Genomic DNA, 17,136 nt, shown 5'->3' with positions numbered 1-17,136 from the left:
TGGCCATTTGCTGGGTTACATGGCAGTCATCTCATTGTTGCATCAAAGCCACCTGCCAATCAGAACCCACGTAGGTCAAGAACACTTTAAACACCGGCCTTTGTCATCCATCTGACAATCCATGGTTGCCTTGAGACCAGGAGCCTGTCTGTAAGTCGATACATTAGGATAGAAATGATTAGAAAAATTTGCTTTATTTTCTTTCATGCCCCATTCTACCTTTTCCCATTGGGTCTCTTAAACAAGATTATTAATAAACTGTTTTGAAATTGGGAGCTGGAGTCTGATGTGTGTTTGTGACACCTTATAGGAGAGTATATTCCACCCCTACCCTGTGGCTCAGTCTCTTTGATCCCATGCTACGCATTCATGTCTAGGGAGAATTGGAGGGGAACCAGCTAGCCTGCCCCCTATGAGGGATAAGCGTGGGCTGGATGTCCCCTCATCTCCCTATCTAATATTAATCACTTGTAGCACTCAGAATCACTCTCAGCTCAAGTTTAAAGGAGTGCAGGGTCTGGTGATAGCATCCCTCAGTTTGGGTGCTTTTGAGTGCTTTGCTACAAGTTCTAATTTCCATAACATAGACATTAGCCTTGAGATTTTAGCCTTTATTTTGCAAGACTTCTTTTTCCTCCTGAAAGGTAATATAATTTAAAATATGTGTGATTGGAAATCGTGCTGGCTCCTTACATTCACATGTGGGAACATTTTGCAGGCGGGTTTATTTTATTTTTAAAAGAAATATTAATCACATCTGAACCCTGCCCTTCTTTCAAGAAGCATGGGGTGGCTTAAAATTTTATACTCTCAGATCTGTTAGGGACATCTCAAGAGCACCTGATGAACTGTTCAAGTAGTTTAACCCAAATATCTTTGATGCAAGACCATCAATCAGTTTGCCATAGAACACTAGTTAATTCAATAATCTGGAACCTATAGCCCTCCAGATGTTGTTCTCCTACAACTCCCATGAGCCCCAGCCAGTAAGGCCGATAGTCAGGGATGGTTGAAATCATGGAACTTCATCTGGAAGTGCTACAAGTTCCCAGTCTCTGGATTAAATTCAGGTTACCAGATGTCCTCGTTTCCCGGGGACAGTCCCCTGATTTATACATCAGTCCCCATACAAAATCCATTGAAGTTGAAAAGTGTCCCCGGATTCATTGAAAAAAATCTGGTAACCTTAGATTAAAGTCATCTACCAACGAGGACTTTTCAGGCCTAAAACATAGGGAAGCTGGAAGCAAGTGTCAATTCTCTTTTTGTTAACTAGCATGGATTTATTTATCGTCAGGATTTCTTCTTCTCCTTTCATCTTGATGGCCCTCTCCTTGTTCTTCCTGAAACACTGACTTAGCAACTGGATATCATAAGTAATGGTCAGAACTCTAGAGTGTATGGGGGTCACCAGAACCAGAGGTACTGAATATTTGCAGATACATTTCAAACAACTAAGCTTCTCAGTACAGGATGCTTGCATGCCATGAGTCCTTTAGACCTGCAGTAAAAAAATGAACTCAGTTGATTGGGAAGACAAGGATGTCCTGTCTGGAAGGAAGTTGAAAATGGGAGAAAACAATTCTTTGAGAAAAAAAATTTCATGACCAAAGGCTCCTGGAAAGCAAAACAGCAGTTGGGAAGTATCCACAAGAGATTGATTTAGAACAGGGGAAAACTAAGCTTCATTGTAAATAGTGCAGTCATCAGAGTCCTTTCCATAGTGCTGGCTAAAATTATTTATTAAAATGTTTATATTCCACCCTTTCTGTCACAACAGCAGAATCTACAAAACAGCTATTGCTGCATGTTGGTGCTACCATTTGGGTGGTACTGCTAACGTAATGCTAAACATCTTAAAACATAGAAACAATACAGTCTAGTTCAGAAGAATTTGTGTATTTGTTTGTAATATATTTAATCTGCCCTTCACCAGGTGGTTGCAGAGCAGAAATAATTACAACAAAATCCAGAAACCAGCCCAATTCTCCCACTGGCAGACCTGCTTCAGATTGTACAGAGGAATATAGTTGGGCATAGAATTAATACATCTATAGCACTAGCAGAGTGGAGAACATTTTTCATCACAAAGACTGCATACTTTTAGGGTTGCCATGCATCTGGAATTTCCAAGAGATGTCCCCATTTTCAGGCTTAAAAATTCTGTCCATTTTTTAGAATTTGCAAAAATGGTTTGTTTGTTTGTTTGTTTGGTCTGCCCTGCCCCAATCCTTGTACTCCGCTTGCCAAGGTCAGCCGGTCTTGCATCTCTCTCTGTCTCTTCTCCTGCCCAGCTCTTTTCTCCACCCAGTCCCCTCTCTGCTGGAGCCACCTGCCAGGCAGTGAGGGGCTGGCAGTAGCTGTGGTGGCTGGGGCTAGACTCGGCTGGGTACACACCCAGCAGAGGGGAGGGGAGGGAAGCGAGGGGAGGCCTGGGACTGAGGCAGCGGTTCCCTCCGGATTGGACTCCTGATTCCACCCCCCTGCTCCCCCTTCCTTCTTTTCTTCCCTCCTCATTCTTGCATTATTTCGCAAACTTTGGGGTGGGTGGGTAATAGAGTTTTTTAATGGGCTGTGTGTATGCTGGGGAAAATCTCCCTTGAGCAGGCAGAGAGCTCTTCACTTGGCTTCCCCACCCTTTCCTTGCACTGGGAAAAGGTTTTTAAAAAATGTATACAGTGGTACCTCGGGTTACAGACACTTCAGGTTACAGACTCCGCTAACCCAGAAATAGTACCTTGGGTTAAGAACTTTGCTTCAGGATGAGAACAGAAATCGTGCTCCGGTGGAGCGGCGGCAGTGGGAGGCCCCATTAGCTAAAGTGGTGCTTCAGTTTCAGGTTAAGAATGGACCTCCAGAACGAATTAAGTTCTTAACCTGAGGTACCACTGTATAGGTTTTTTTTTTGGGGGGGGGGTTGCAGGCAGGGGTGTATTGAATCTGAATAATCAGATCTATAAACCTATTCTCCACCCCTATCGCCCAGTTTACATGATCTGGAACCTATATTATTCCCTGCCTTCTTTCTGCGTATAGCATGCCAATAAGATACCTCTCCTCTGCATCTGCCCCCCCCCCCAGCAATTTTTAAAGTTTTGTGGTGTCTTTTTCTCTTGGGTGTCCTCTTTTTTGCTCTTCAAAATATGGCAACATTTGGCCCTTCTGAGGGCCAAATGTTGGTTCTGGGTGTGGGGAGAAGCCAAAGTGGGTGGAACAAATAATGCTATTTTTTACTTTTGTGCAATAGATTTGTCTCCACACATATTCTTTATCTTTATTCAGGAAAGCAAAATGCATTATCATAGTTCAAAGACACATTCTAGTCTAGAAAAAAAAAAAAAAACCAAACCACTCAAGGCATATGCAAAGCAAGACTGGTGAGTGATGTAGCCTGAGGAGACTCCTGAGGGCCAGGTAGAGAGACCTGAGTTCATATTTGCCCTCTGGGCCTGAAGTTTCCGTCTCAGTATTCAAACTCTTTTGTTAATATTGTCACACTAAGCTTTGCAGCAATCTTCTAAGTTGGGCTCATTCTTTTTATCCTTATATTATACATTGAGAGATGTGGGGGTTATCTAAGGCCTCATGTTCTAGAACACACAAAGCAACAAGATCACTATGAGAGCCAGAGATACCATACCCTACAAGTGTCCCAAATTTCCCAGGACACTCCCAGAATTACAGAAGCCATCCTGGCTTCTGATTTGATCCCGGAATGACCTGTTTTCCCCCCCCTCCAATTCCACCACTGCTGAGCCACATTGCCGTGCAAGTCAGTTGCCACCTGCAAGAGCACAGCACCAAAAATGCAGCCTCCAACATTCCTCTGGTGAAAACTGGGGTTCGTGTCTTTTGGTGCTGTGCTGCCACATGAGCCAGCTGACTCACACGGTAGCATGGCACTAAAACACACGTGTCCCAATTTTTATCAAAGGGATGTTGGAGGGTATGGAGGTACCATTCTGCTAGCAGCAATGTTAGCTTAAGACCTGTTGTTCCAAGTGGCACTCTTGAATGAGATTCTTTCTGTTGCCCTTCCACTTGGCAAGCTACCATTGATTATTGGAAGAACATGTGGAAATACCTTTACTATATGAGAGCCAGTGTGGTGTAGTGGTTAAGAGCAGTGGACTCGTAATCTGGTGAACCGGGTTCGCTTCCCCGCTCCTCCACATGCAGCTGCTGGGTGACCTTGGGATAGTCACACTTCTTTGAAGTCTCTCAGCCTCACTCACCTCACAGAGTGTTTGTTGTGGGGGAGGAAGGGAAAGGAGAATGTTAGCCGCTTTGAGACTCCTTCGGGTAGTGATAAAGCTCTCTTCTTCTATATATGAAATGAAATCTTAGCAGACCCTATAATGGGAAGTTCTTAAGCAAGTGTATTGAAATCAAGGGGAGTTGCACGAGAGCAGTGGGGCTTGCACAAGAGCATTTTCCTCTGGATTATTCCCAGTGTGCCAGTATATATAAAACAAAAGTTTTATATTCTAGCAAGAAAGTACGGTTGTTAGTGGAGCTGTTTAGTGAATAACCAGGTGATGAAGGAACTACATAAATGCCAGGGGGGGGAGATATCCCTGGATAAACAAAGCAAATGCGTTCACATTGCCTTTTGCAGACATATAAATATTTAATAATCATCTGTCTACTGTGTGTGTGTGTGTGTGTAAATCTTTAAATAGACTGTTCCAAAGGCCAGAACCTGAATTTTAATTGATACACATTAGTCAATGTGGCTATTTCTTTGGTTGAATGGTTTTATCTCTTCTAGGCAATTCTTTTCAAGACTTATATCTCTGATAAAACCTGCATTTTAAATGAAAGAAGGTTCTTTTTTTATTGTAGCCAAAGAAGGAGCCAAACGTTTGCTGCTCAGATTAGATTGCCTTGATCCACTTGTTATCTCAGCAAGAAATAGAGTAGTGTCCATGCAAAAAGTCTGTGTGCATGCGTGCATGTGTGTGCAGAACAAAGTCTATGTGTACATACACTTGTGATTATGAGCAACCCCCTCTTCTTCTTCTTCTTCTTCTTCTTCTTCTTCTTCTTATTATTATTATTATTATTATTATATCAAAATGGTTTTAATGTGTAGTCTTTATGTTCTTCAATGCTTTCTTATTAATACTGCATCCACCAGCCACATGTATGTCCAAAACTGTGTTTAATTTTTCTCCCTTTTTCTGGCCACGTAGCTCAAGGCACCTTGATTCAACTGTCCCTTTGGATGTACCTTCTGTATCTCACATGAGCCAATTTTGACCGTCTAAGTGCTCAAATTGAGCTATTTTGCTCTCTGTAAAAATAAACCCAGGACCATTATGTGTGATTTTTCATTCACACACACACACGCACACAGACACACACACTCCCCATTATTTTCTCCCTCCTCTCCTTTTCTCAGCAGCCCCGGTGAATGCAGAGTGGCAACATTGTGGAGACCGTTGCGTTCACTCCAGGCATGTCAACTTCAATCTGCTGCGATTTGGTGTGAAATCTGTGCCATGGTGCGGGGCAAGAAAGGTCAACCCCCCATAATTGATGTTGCTTATTCATCTGCTTCCCGTGTATTTTTCCCCCTCTCCTCTCTACACGCTGGCCTTTGTTTGGATAAATTGTTTGAAGACTTACTGTAGTCCTTAAAGCCTGAGACGCAGCTCCTGCCGCTGCCCAGCTTCAGTGTCCTTTGCTAGGCAGGAGGCTCTGTTTGGATGACACACAATGGCATGCACACACTCACAGAGGGAGGGAAGGAGGGAGAGAGGGAGAAAGAGAGGGAGAGAGAGAGAGAGAGAGAGAGAGAGAGAGGGAGAGAGAGAGAGAGAGAGAGAGAAGTGTTCCCCCAAAGACAAAACCCAGCGGACATATTTGAGTGTAACAGTTGCAACAGTTTTTCAGACCGATTTACTATAAAATCTAAGTCGTCTTATACAACGTCTTAATAGCTATTAAAACCCCAAATATTATTTTTAGGAACTTAGGCTGAACCAAAGGTGAAAGGGCAGGGGCTGCAAGAGATTGAGAGAAAGGGAGAAGTGATATTTTGAATTCCCTTATTGACAGTTTTCAAATTATTTCAAGAGGTGGAAACCCCTAATGATGATGACTGATGTGGCAATTTATCCTATTTTGGGTCATTACCTTTATTCTGCTTATGGCAGCAAATGACTTCATTTACAATATATATATAAATATTATATTACCGAGCTGATCTCTTTGGCAACTTGAGGGGTCTTAGCCATGGATCTGAAAGAAATCAATGGTTACTAAATGGCAGAATTTCAATGAATGTAAATGAAAGAGATTTTGAGTACTGCAAAACGGGTAGAAAATATATTTTCTAAAATGTAGTATGTATCCTTGTGATTGCAGCCATGAAAAAAAATATGCATATTGAACTCCTTATAAAAGGAAGCTTTTTAAAAACAAAACAAAAAAACCAAACCAAAACAAAACCCAGAAAGGGCTACCTTCTGTAGGTCAGAAGAAAGGGTGGGGGAGAAGGTTCCCATCACCCAGTAATCCTGCCTGTAGATTGAATAAAATAGTTTGAAATCATTGTTTTGATTCCCATTGACTGAAGGCTGGAGTAGCTTTATTGGTTAAGCTGTTAAGTCTGCCGCAGTTTAAACACTTCTTTCCTGGTGCGCCCCTGCTTCAATTGACCTTGAGATGCGTTATCTTAAGTCGTGTTTTGTTTTTGAAAGAAACATGCATTGCTTGAGATGCCCAAGGCTGCTTCATGGTTTAAGTGCATATATTCTTGTTGTTGTTGTTGTTGTGTTGTTGTTGTTGTTATTTAGACAACATGCATAGGAACAAATAAGCATATGTCACACACGACAGAACTTTTTCTTCCTTGTAAAGCACAAAGAGAGTGATGTACAACCCACTATTTTTAGCATATTTGAGGACAAGTGTATTCAGAGGATATACTGGGAATTGAGAGTTTTGGGTTTCAAATCCCTTCTCAGCCAGTGGATTACCCTGGACAAAGTGAACTTTCCCTTTCTTTCCAGGGTTTCTTCTCATTTCTTTTTCTAGGGATACTGTAAGGACAAACACGATAAGGAATACAAAGCCTTTGGTTTAAGAAAAATACACTTACTCTTTTTTTATATGAAACCCTACAACAAACTGAAATTACATTTATTTAATCGAATTATATTAATAATAAACAAACACTACACTGCAAATATAAAAGCAATATATTCAACTGCACATCTAAATAAGTGCATTTTAAAATCTTACCTGCATATTAAATGCTATTTAAAAATAATTGCTGTTGCCGTTGGTTGATATTACTATTGTTATGGCTCCAATTTGTTTTCAGAATGATTTCTTCAATAAACACCCTTGGAAGCGGGGGACAGGACCATGCACCAATTTCTCTGCCTAAAGATGTAATGATAGTAAGAAGCTAAAATCCTGTGTTTGCTAAAGAATCATTACATTAGCAGGAATAACAGGGTAAAAGAAATTCTTTTGAAGCTGAAAGTAATTGACAATAAAATTCAGACAACCAAAATTATATAGAATGCTCCTTTTGCTGAAATAAAGGCCAAATTTATAAGCCGTGTTTGCAGGTTTACTCAAATACAAATTGTTCTTTTCATAGAGATATTGGTAATGCACTAACTGCATTAATGTAGTGACTAATACAGCGATCTTTCAGATTTAGTGCTATCACCACCACAGCACAATATTTTTCAATAATATCCCCCTTTCTGTTATTTTTCATGCTTTCAGTGATTAAGTTACAACTGTGTTTTGTATAGTAATTTATTTGGGGGGCGGGGGATCCCTAGGAGCTGGCCTTTTCCTTCTCAGTCTCCAGTGAAAAAGTCCCTACCTAATTTCTCTTTAAAAAGAGTTTTCTATTGCTTTTTGATGCAGGATTAAATATAGATACAATATAGTCTACACGAAGGGCAGGTAACACAGTAAAAAATCATGTCCATGGGTTGTAACACTTAAGATTCTGCCTGGGGAATAACTTGTTTGAATGCTGGAGGTGGGGAAGTGTGTGTGTGTGTGTGTGTGTGTGTGTGTTGGCTTTGGCTGGTGGTGATGGAGAATCCAAAATTCTCCATCTTCTGCTCTTTTTTCCATGTGCATGTTTTTGTCTAAATGTTACATGGGGTTTATGAATACTGTATGCAGATCCCTTGTGTGCAAACTGAAATTGTACACTCCAGGAGCTGTTCTACTGTGTAATCTGCTGTAGAGATAGCCTTGCTCTTGCAAATTCATCTTAAGAGAAAGGTGGACCGATAAGCCCTACCTGCGCTATGAATTTAAAGCAATATCATACCACTTGAAGCAGTCATAGGTTCCCCCAAGGAATCCTGGGAACTGTAGTTTGTTAAGGGAGTTGACTGAGGTACTTTGCTTCCCATGGAAGAGCTCATTGAAAGTGGGGAGGGGAGAAGCTTTCTTGTCCATGAATTTTTTTTTTTTAAAAAAAAAGAATGTAAGGGGGGGGAAGAGTGGAAGAGAAAAAAGTAGCCTTGTGGGGCAAAAGCAGCACACAGCTGTTCTGGTGGTGCTTATGGACTGTGGGCATGTGTGGAATAGTGTGGGAAGAAGCAGAGGGTCCACCTGTTTGCTGCTGTTTTTGTTTTGCTGCCCGCCAGCCATCTGGAGCAGTAGGCAGGAAGTTACTTTTTTGTGTTGTGGACGGAGGCAATCACGGAAATCACCTTTCTTTCCTTTTGCTGCTTGCTAGTCATGTGGCAGGCAGCTGCTTGAAGGGCTTTTTGAAAAGTGAGGTGAAGGAAGAAATTCAGTATTAATGTCCTGCTGCTGCTGTGTTTGCTTTGCTGCCTGAATATAAGGGTGAGGGGAGGAGATGGCAACTTTTCTTGGTTCTGTTGCATGCCATGCAGCAGGAATTGCTTGAAAGCTGTTCGAGGGGGGAGGCAGTACAGAGGTGTCGTCATTATTATCTTCATTAGTGCCTTTTTCTGGCTTGTTCCAAAGTTGTTGGGAGAAGGAGGGGCCCAAGGAAGTATTACTACTACTACTACTACTACTACTACTACTACTACTACTACGGCCTTGTTCCCAGAAAGAGCCCAGGGTGGTAAACAAACCAATAATAACACCCTGAAGCAATTCCAGCATGGATGAATGTGGGTGGTGGTAGGGGTAATGTTTAAAGTATTAATCTGGTCTACCATCTTGATTCAAAATAGTACCTGGTGTTCAAATATAGACAGAGGCTGCCACCTCCAACTCAGGAACCTTTGTGCCGTGTTTAGTAGAAATTTATTGAGAGGCACTCAAATGGGTGCAGATTGGAACCATCCTGCCAGACTGAGTGACAATATTTCCAGAGGTGTTCAAATCTGTGTACTTTGGACCTGTAATACCAGGTAAAAGGTGAAGTAACACAATAGTCACATTTTGGTCCTCCATCTTTGTTCAAAATGGTACCCAGCATCCAGTCATCAAAGAAATCCACCACCACCACCTTGGAAACCCTCATGTCAAGATTATAGTATCTGAAGAAGTGCTGAAACTGTGCCCAAAATGGGCTAAATCATGCCAAAGTAACATTTGGGTCAGCCATCTTGATTCAAAATGTCGCCTGGCATCCAAACATAGATGAAAACTGCTGCTCCTTCTTGGGAACCCTCACAACAAGTTTGTTAACAATATATTGGGAGGCGTCTAAAGAGAACAGACACCGACACATTTTCCATAATATATTGTATATATTTATATCCTGCTCTTCCTTTATAAAGCTCAGTGTGGATTAGATGGGAGTCCCAGTGTCTCCCCAACTAGGAAATGATCACCTCCACATATCAGCAGTAGGACTGTGTGCTCCTAGACATGACCAGTCATTTCTGCCCTGGCATAATTTCCTGTCAAACATTTTGTATATTGCTGACACTTCAGCCTTGTTTGCATGTATAATTTTAAAGCAGCTATCTTTAAATGACTCCCTGGCAAATTATGTGCAATCATAGTATAGTCTCCCTAATACCTTTATTTGACCTACGAAAAATGGTATAAAGTCATTAGTAAGCTTTTGAGTTCCCTGGATGTCTTTATCTAGGAGGATATTAAACAAAGCAGGAGAAATGTAAGCTAGGCATATTCTTTCCCAAAGTATGCAGTTTATAAACAGCCTACGTTTCAAAACAGTCGTGCAGCAGTGTGTGGATGGCTGTTTTTGTCTTTTGTAAAAACTCTTAACTCTGAATGGTTTTTGTAAATATTCAATCGACTTCAGCTTGCAGTGTGATGTCACAAAGTGACAGACTGCTCCTTCCCCCCCTCTGCTTTTCATCTTTTCACTGTCAAAATGCACCCTTTGGCAGGATATTTTTCAATGGCTAAATGTGAGGGTGAGACACATTGCTCAGGGTTTCCTCCTTCATAATTCCAGCTTTGTTCCATCTTCATCGTGTGTGTGTGTGTGTGTGTGTGTGTGTATATATATATATTTTCTTGGAGATCTCCCACTGAAATAATTACTTTTACTGCTTTCTTTTTTCTCCAGTTAGTTTTACTATATGGATCGAATTTGTGGGATTTTATGATGACAGCTCATGACTGTGGCTGTGCAAATAAGAACTCTATTTATGTGAGATAAAATATACATGTATTAATACTGAAAATCCCATGATAGACACCAGCAACCGGAGGCCCTTGGGACAGATGTTGCCCCCTGGGCTGGCACCCACTACTCCATGTAACCAGCCTAGAAGCAATATGAAGGAGCAGCATTTGTGATAATAGGAACTGGTAGCAGGTCTTTTTGGCAGACTTGGTCCACCTTCTGGAAGTTTTCCAACTGGTAATTATAGCTTTTAATTTGGGTCATGTGATGGTAATTTTGTTGTCATCCTTCTATCTTTGGAGACGATGGAAGAGTGAGCCTTTTGGGAGTAAAGGCAAACCATTGGATATTACAGCGCCTGCTGTGGCTGTAGAGACTGATGCAGGAGAGACATGTTTTTAGCAAGTGGCGCAGATGAGGGCCTCCAGTTTTGCTGCTACAGGTACACCCTGACACAATATGTAGTGTAAATTGTAGTGATGGAAAGCTATGCTGTAAGTACTCAGAGGTACTCTGTATGAGCTCATGACATGTTCTCAAGCCCGCCCCGCAGGCATGATGACAAACACGGTGCCTTGCTGAGATGAGTGTGCTGCAGTGGGCTAATGGTTACATAAAGAGGTAAGCAGCACATGCTAGCGTTATCACCACAGTCTTTCTCCATTGTCTCTCATTGGAAATGGGGTGGAAGATTTAATGTGAGGCTAAGCAAACTCCAAGGATGTGGGTGGTGCTGTGGTCTAAACCACTGAGCCTCTTGGGCTTGCTGATCAGAAGGTTGGTGGTTTGAACCCCCGCGACGGGGTGAGCTCCCGTTGCTCAGTCCCAGCTCCTGCCAACCTAGCAGTTTAAAAGCATGCCCAAAAGTGCAAGTAGATAAATAGGTACCACTCCTGCGGGAAGGTAAACGGCGTTTCTGTGTGCTGCTCTGGTTTCGCCAGAAGCGGCTTAGTGATGCTGGCCATATGACCCGGAAAAACTCTCTGCGGACAAACACCAGCTCCCTCGACCTGTAAAACGAGATGAGCACTGCAACCCCAGAGTCATCTGCGACTGGACTTAAATGTCAGGGGTCCTTTACCTTTACTGTATTCTGCTCTGGTCAGACCTCACCTGGAGTACTGTGTCCAGTTCTGGGCACCACAGTTCAAGAAGGACACTGACAAACTGGAACGTGTCCAGAGGAGGGCAACCAAAATGGTCAAAGGCCTGGAAACGATGCCTTATGAGGAACGGCTAAGGGAGCTGGGCATGTTTAGCCTGGAGAAGAGGAGGTTAAGGGGTGATATGATAGCCATGTTCAAATATACAAAAGGATGTCACATAGAGGAGGGAGAAAGGTTGTTTTCTGCTGCTCCAGAGAAGCGGACACAGAGCAATGGATCCAAACTACAAGAAAGAAGATTCCACCTAAACATTAGGAAGAACTTCCTGACAGTAAGAGCTGTTTGACAGTGGAATTTGCTGCCAAGGAGTGTGGTGGAGTCTCCTTCTTTGGAGGTCTTTAAGCAGAGGCTTGACAACCATATGTCAGGAGTGCTCTGATGGTATTTCCTGCTTGGCAGGGGGTTGGACTCGATGGCCCTTGTGGTCTCTTCCAACTCTATGATTCTATGATTCTATGACCTTTTAAGCAAACTCCAGAACTGGGATGGGGAGCCTGTGGCCCTCGAGATGCTGTTGGACTACAATTCCCATCAGCCGTCACCCATGGCCCATGGTCAGGGATGATGGAAGCTGCAGCCATGCAATAATTGGTTCCCTGTTCCTGTTCTATAACCAGAGGGCAATTATTGTGAATCTCAGATGGTTCAAGATGCGGTCTTCCTGCAAGCCAACATCTGGCTATGGTAGTAGCTGAAATCTGACTTTGGAAATCTTTAGTTTAAAGATGTTATTCTTGGTTTGGCTTTAGAAGCATTTCCATCCCTTCAGTTTAGAACATTGTATTCTCTATGCCCTTCGGTTATGCACACAACACCCATTAGTGCTGGCAGGCGCTCTGTGCTTGTGTTGTGAAAGCAGAATAGACCCCTGTGTCGTAATGATATGTTAGATCGCCTCTCATAGCTGTGTGTGAGATTCCTGATCTATTGTGCCAAAGAAACTACATGAGTGAGAGTTGCTGTCAAATTCAGAAGAAAGTGAGAACTTTAAGTCCTCTTATTTGAAAAACACTTTTGCTGTAAGAGGTGTAATTTATTATTATCACTGTAGGCAGAAGGTTCATAAGAAACATGAGCCACACAGCGCCCATATTGACTGAGTGTTCAGTTAAAAACCTTAAGATCAAAACATAAGCTTCTGTCAGTGTAAACTGCTGTTTGATTTTTGGTGTGTGTGTGTGTGTAATCACCTATAAAACCTAGTGTTTTGTTCCCAGTAATATTTAGTCATAATCAATATACTTTTCCCATAGTGTGTGCTGCTGATGTTAGAAACCTTTGCAAAGAAGCCTTTCATCATCAGTAAACTTACCTCAAGGATACATTTTTAACTTGATTTTAAAAAGGAAAAGAAGCATTAACAGCCATTTTTTATTTCTAAAAAAAAATTGTTTGTACTCTGCCTAACAGACACCTGGAGAGAGAAATGAAAACAAACCAGTTCCATTATTTATTCTGCAACTTGTCAGTTTGATTAGTCGCCTCTCTCCCTTCTAAGAGAACAGTGGATCATTAAATGATGTCCATGCTTAAATGCAGGAACCCTGCCTTGTGTCTGTTAATGCATAATTGGACTGTCTTTTAATACATGCGGAGGCACTTGTTTCTGAATATAAACCCTGCACCTCAACAGGTCAGGGAGATAGTGAAAACCTGTTTGTTGTCTGGCTTTGTCTTGGCAAATAATGGAGTCACTAATCTACTTGATCTCTCTGAGTCAGATAAAGAAGAAAGTGAGCGATGCATACATTTCAAAGATGGAAGGCACTTGTAAAAGCAATTTCTTTGGAGGGGGGAAAAACCTAGAGCTAAGGCTGTTGGAAACCTTTTAATTAGTACTAATTACCTCAGCAGAAAAACGTTGGAGGCTTGAAAGGATTTGTGTCAGCAAGTGAAAGATCAAAGATTGTGGCGCTTGCATTTTAATCTGTTGGCTATAAAAACGAATAAGGGGGTGGTAATGGGGCCCAAGAGAATGACAACCCAGGTGGTTGAAGGCCTTAATCCCTTCTTTACTGCTAAAGCCTGAGGCCTAGTTCCAATTACATAATAAGATGATTTAATTTTTGCTTTAATTTTTACCAAATAATAAAAATATCCTGCTCCTTTACCTTTTGGTAAGGACAAGACATTGTTTCACTAGACGCACACTAAGCTAGTTTGTCTTCTGATATATTCAGTTGATACCCATGTGGTTGATAATTTTTCTGTTGACATTTACTCCTTGTAAGATATGAACCTTTGAACAGGTTCGTGAAATGTACATGGGACATCAGAGTACCTGTAGATTCCTATCAGTAAATTACCATCACATTGGGGCTGGTGCAGAGATAATAATGCTTCCATTCCAGTTGCATAACCACATCGGAACACGTTACTTCCCCACGCCACCTTGGGAACTTGAATTCCAGAGCCTAAACATAGCAAATTGTTGCACTACTAGTAACAGTAACCATGGTTATATCTCATCAGGTTTCCACTTAAAACAAGATGCAAACCTTGGTCTCAGATTCTGGGTTAAGCAGGAACCAAGGTTAGCTTGAATCCTGGCTAATGCTGATGTAACAATTACACACATCCACCCACATGGTTGCTGAATGTCCATTTTTTGAAAATACATTCTTAAAAATATACTGCCCCACCTATCAAAAAAAAATAATGTAATACAGTGGTACCTTGGGTTACATACGCTTCAGGTTACATACATTTCAGGTTACAGACTCCGCTAACCCAGAAATAGTGCTTCAGGTTAAGAACTTTGCTTCAGGATGAGAACAGAAATCATGCTCCGGCGGCACGGCGGCAGCGGGAGGCCCAATTAGCTAAAGTGGTGCTTCAGGTTAAGAACAGTTTCAGGTTAAGAACGGACCTCTGGAACGAATTAAGTACTTAACCTGAGGTACCACTTTATTGCATTGCTATAAAGCCAGCTTCATAAACATTGGTGCTATATTGGGGGTAAAGGTATCGGTAAAGGGACCCCTGACTGTTAGGTCCAGTTGCGGATGACTCTGTGGTTGCGGCGGTCATCTCGCTTTACTGGCCAAGGGAGCCGGCATACAGCTTCCAGGGCATGTGGCCAGCATGACTAAGCCTCTTCTGGCGAACCAGAGCAGCACATGGAAACACCGTTTACCTTCCCACCGGAGTGATACCTATTTATCTACTTGCACTTTGACGTGCTTTTGAACTGCTAGGTTGGCAGGAGCAGGGACCGAGCAACGGGAGCTCACCCCGTCACGGGGATTCGAACCACCGCCCTTCTGATTGGCAAGCCCTAGGCTCTGTGGTTTACACCACAGTGCCACCTGCTACAATCCCCTAATAGTGTCCCTCAGGGCAGGAACAAATTTGCCAAACAACTGTTTTCATGTTAGCATACACAAAAACGTATTGTATCCAATATGACTACTGTTGTTCTCGTGGGTATGACCTGCATCCTTTCTGATGCACACCCTCTCAGCCCCCCCCCACACTTTGGTTCAGTGACCCCATCTTGTCTGCAATTGCAGTTTCCCCAAGAAATTCTGGAATCTTTTGTCATAATGCACAGTTGCTTAAAAATGTTTGGTTGGCTGCTCTGTTTATTCCCAGGCTCGGGCATGAGGCCCTTAGCCCAACCCTGCTCCCAAAGTCTCTCACATGTGGCAGCTCATCCTTCCATTGCTGAGCAGGAGGGCCTCTTGTTGTTTAGTTGTTTAGTCGCGTCCAACTCTTCGTGACCCCATGCACCAGAGCACGCCAGGCACTCCTGTCTTCCACTGCCTCCCACAGTTTGGTGAAACTCATGCTGGTAGCTTCAAGAACACTATCCAGCCACCTCGTCCCCTGTTGTCCCCTTCTCCTTGTGCCCTCCATCTTTCCCAGCATCAGGTTCTTTTCCAGGGAGTCTTCTCTTCTCATGAGGTGGCCAAAGTATTTGAGTCTCAGCTTCACGATCTGTCCTTCCAGTGAGCACTCAGGGCTGATTTTTTCTTAAGAATGGATAGGTTTGATCTTCTTGCAGTCCAATAGTCTCCTCCAGCACCATAATTCAAAAGCATCAATTCTTCGGCAATCAGCCTTCTTTATGGTCCAGCTCTCACTTCCATACATCTCTACTGGGAAAACCATAGCTTTTATTATATGGACATTTGTTGGCAAGGTGATGTCTCTGCTTTTTAAGATGTGGTCTAGGTTTGTCATTGCTTTTCTCCCAAGAAGCAGGCGTCTTTTAATTTCGTGGCTGCTGTCACCATCTGCAGTGATCATGGAGCCCAAGAAAGTAAAATCTCTCATTACCTCCATTTCTTCCCCTTCTATTTGCCAGGAGGTGATGGGACCAGTGGCCATGATCTTTGTAGGGGGCTTCGAAGTGTTCTGATGGGGTTGGCATGTGTTGCCATTCCCTGTTCAGATATTATAATCTATCCAATATTAGCTCCCTGTGACACATCTGGCCTTTCTGATGTGTGGCCTTTCTGGGTTCACAGTGGCTCCTGCTGCTGCACCTGTGCTAGAAAGTCCTTCAGCAAATCCCTCACTTCCAAGCACCCTGCCTTCTTGAACCTACGTGCAACTGAATGAGCACCACACCAAGGAAAGTTACCTTGTCTTCAGTGGGATTGCCCCTGAATGTCAACGCTTGCAGCCTTGCGTAATATATGCTAACAAAATTTAAGCTCTATAAATTCTGCAGGTGTCATATTTATCATCATCTTCCTCCTCTTCTTCAGTCCTATTATCAGTCTGTATATCTGTAACCTACAGAGCTGTTCAGTCTTTTAACCACCTTTCCCAGCAAAAGGTCATCCACTTAAGAGTAAAGGCATCTATTAAAAAAAAAAAATGGGGATAGCAATAGTCTTTGAAAGTCAAAGCAAGGTGTTGTAAGATGTGAGGGGGCGGGGGCAGGAGAGGGTGGAGAGATGAAAGGAAAAGGGAGCTGCTTTTTAAGAAATGTCAAGAGACATGCAGCAAATGGGAGAGCGAAATGTTGGCATGCTTGATTTGGAATGCCACAAAGTTTTTTTTTATTTTTTATTTTTAAATACCTTTGGCAAGTGGCTGTGATGAGGAGCCATATGCAAATTCTTAAAGAGTCAGATCCTAGCTTATGCACACAGTAGAACAAATGATTTTTATTGATCTGAGCCAATGATGCATATAGGCCCTTTGAGCTGAAATCTTCAGAGGGGCCAATTCACAGACCACTTACATTCTGTGGTAAGCAGCCATTAAATTAGCTCTGCGACTTTAAAATGAAATTGGGAAAAGTCAGTGGAGAATGGAAAACTGTGGCAGAATTATATGCATAGTTATGTTTTCCACTCTCTTTCATATTGTTTGCATTCCTCCCCCCCCAAATGTAACACTTTGTTTCAGTTAGGAACAGGATTACATGTTGGCATAGCGGGG

General features: G+C 42.5%; 1 protein-coding gene and 3 long non-coding RNA genes across 4 annotated transcripts in view; 2 read left to right on the top strand and 2 right to left on the bottom strand.

Annotated features, from left to right (window-relative positions):
- LOC310763096 overlaps positions 1-4,300 on the bottom strand; it is a 135,494-nt gene extending 131,194 nt beyond the window's left edge. Inside the window, exon 1 of the long non-coding RNA XR_014548478.1 lies at positions 4,091-4,300. This is a non-coding gene — a long non-coding RNA (uncharacterized lncRNA). The remainder of the gene's footprint in view (positions 1-4,090) is intronic.
- LRMDA (leucine rich melanocyte differentiation associated) overlaps positions 1-17,136 on the top strand; it is a 746,646-nt gene that overhangs the window by 372,291 nt on the left and 357,219 nt on the right.
- LOC310763077 lies at positions 96-5,680 on the top strand. Its single transcript, XR_014548458.1, has 3 exons — positions 96-150; positions 1,298-1,422; positions 5,408-5,680. It is a non-coding gene; the product is annotated as an uncharacterized lncRNA (long non-coding RNA).
- Positions 5,148-5,667, bottom strand: LOC310763102. Its single transcript, XR_014548483.1, has 2 exons — positions 5,632-5,667; positions 5,148-5,296 (listed from the first exon to the last, which is right to left on the bottom strand). It is a non-coding gene; the product is annotated as an uncharacterized lncRNA (long non-coding RNA).

This window comes from Podarcis filfolensis (genome assembly GCF_964270895.1).
Source record: "Podarcis filfolensis genome assembly, chromosome: 5".
In the NCBI taxonomy this organism is placed as follows: domain Eukaryota; kingdom Metazoa; phylum Chordata; class Lepidosauria; order Squamata; family Lacertidae; genus Podarcis; species Podarcis filfolensis.
Note: the sequence above shows the minus strand (reverse complement) of the source record. Positions and strands in the feature narration are given on the sequence as shown.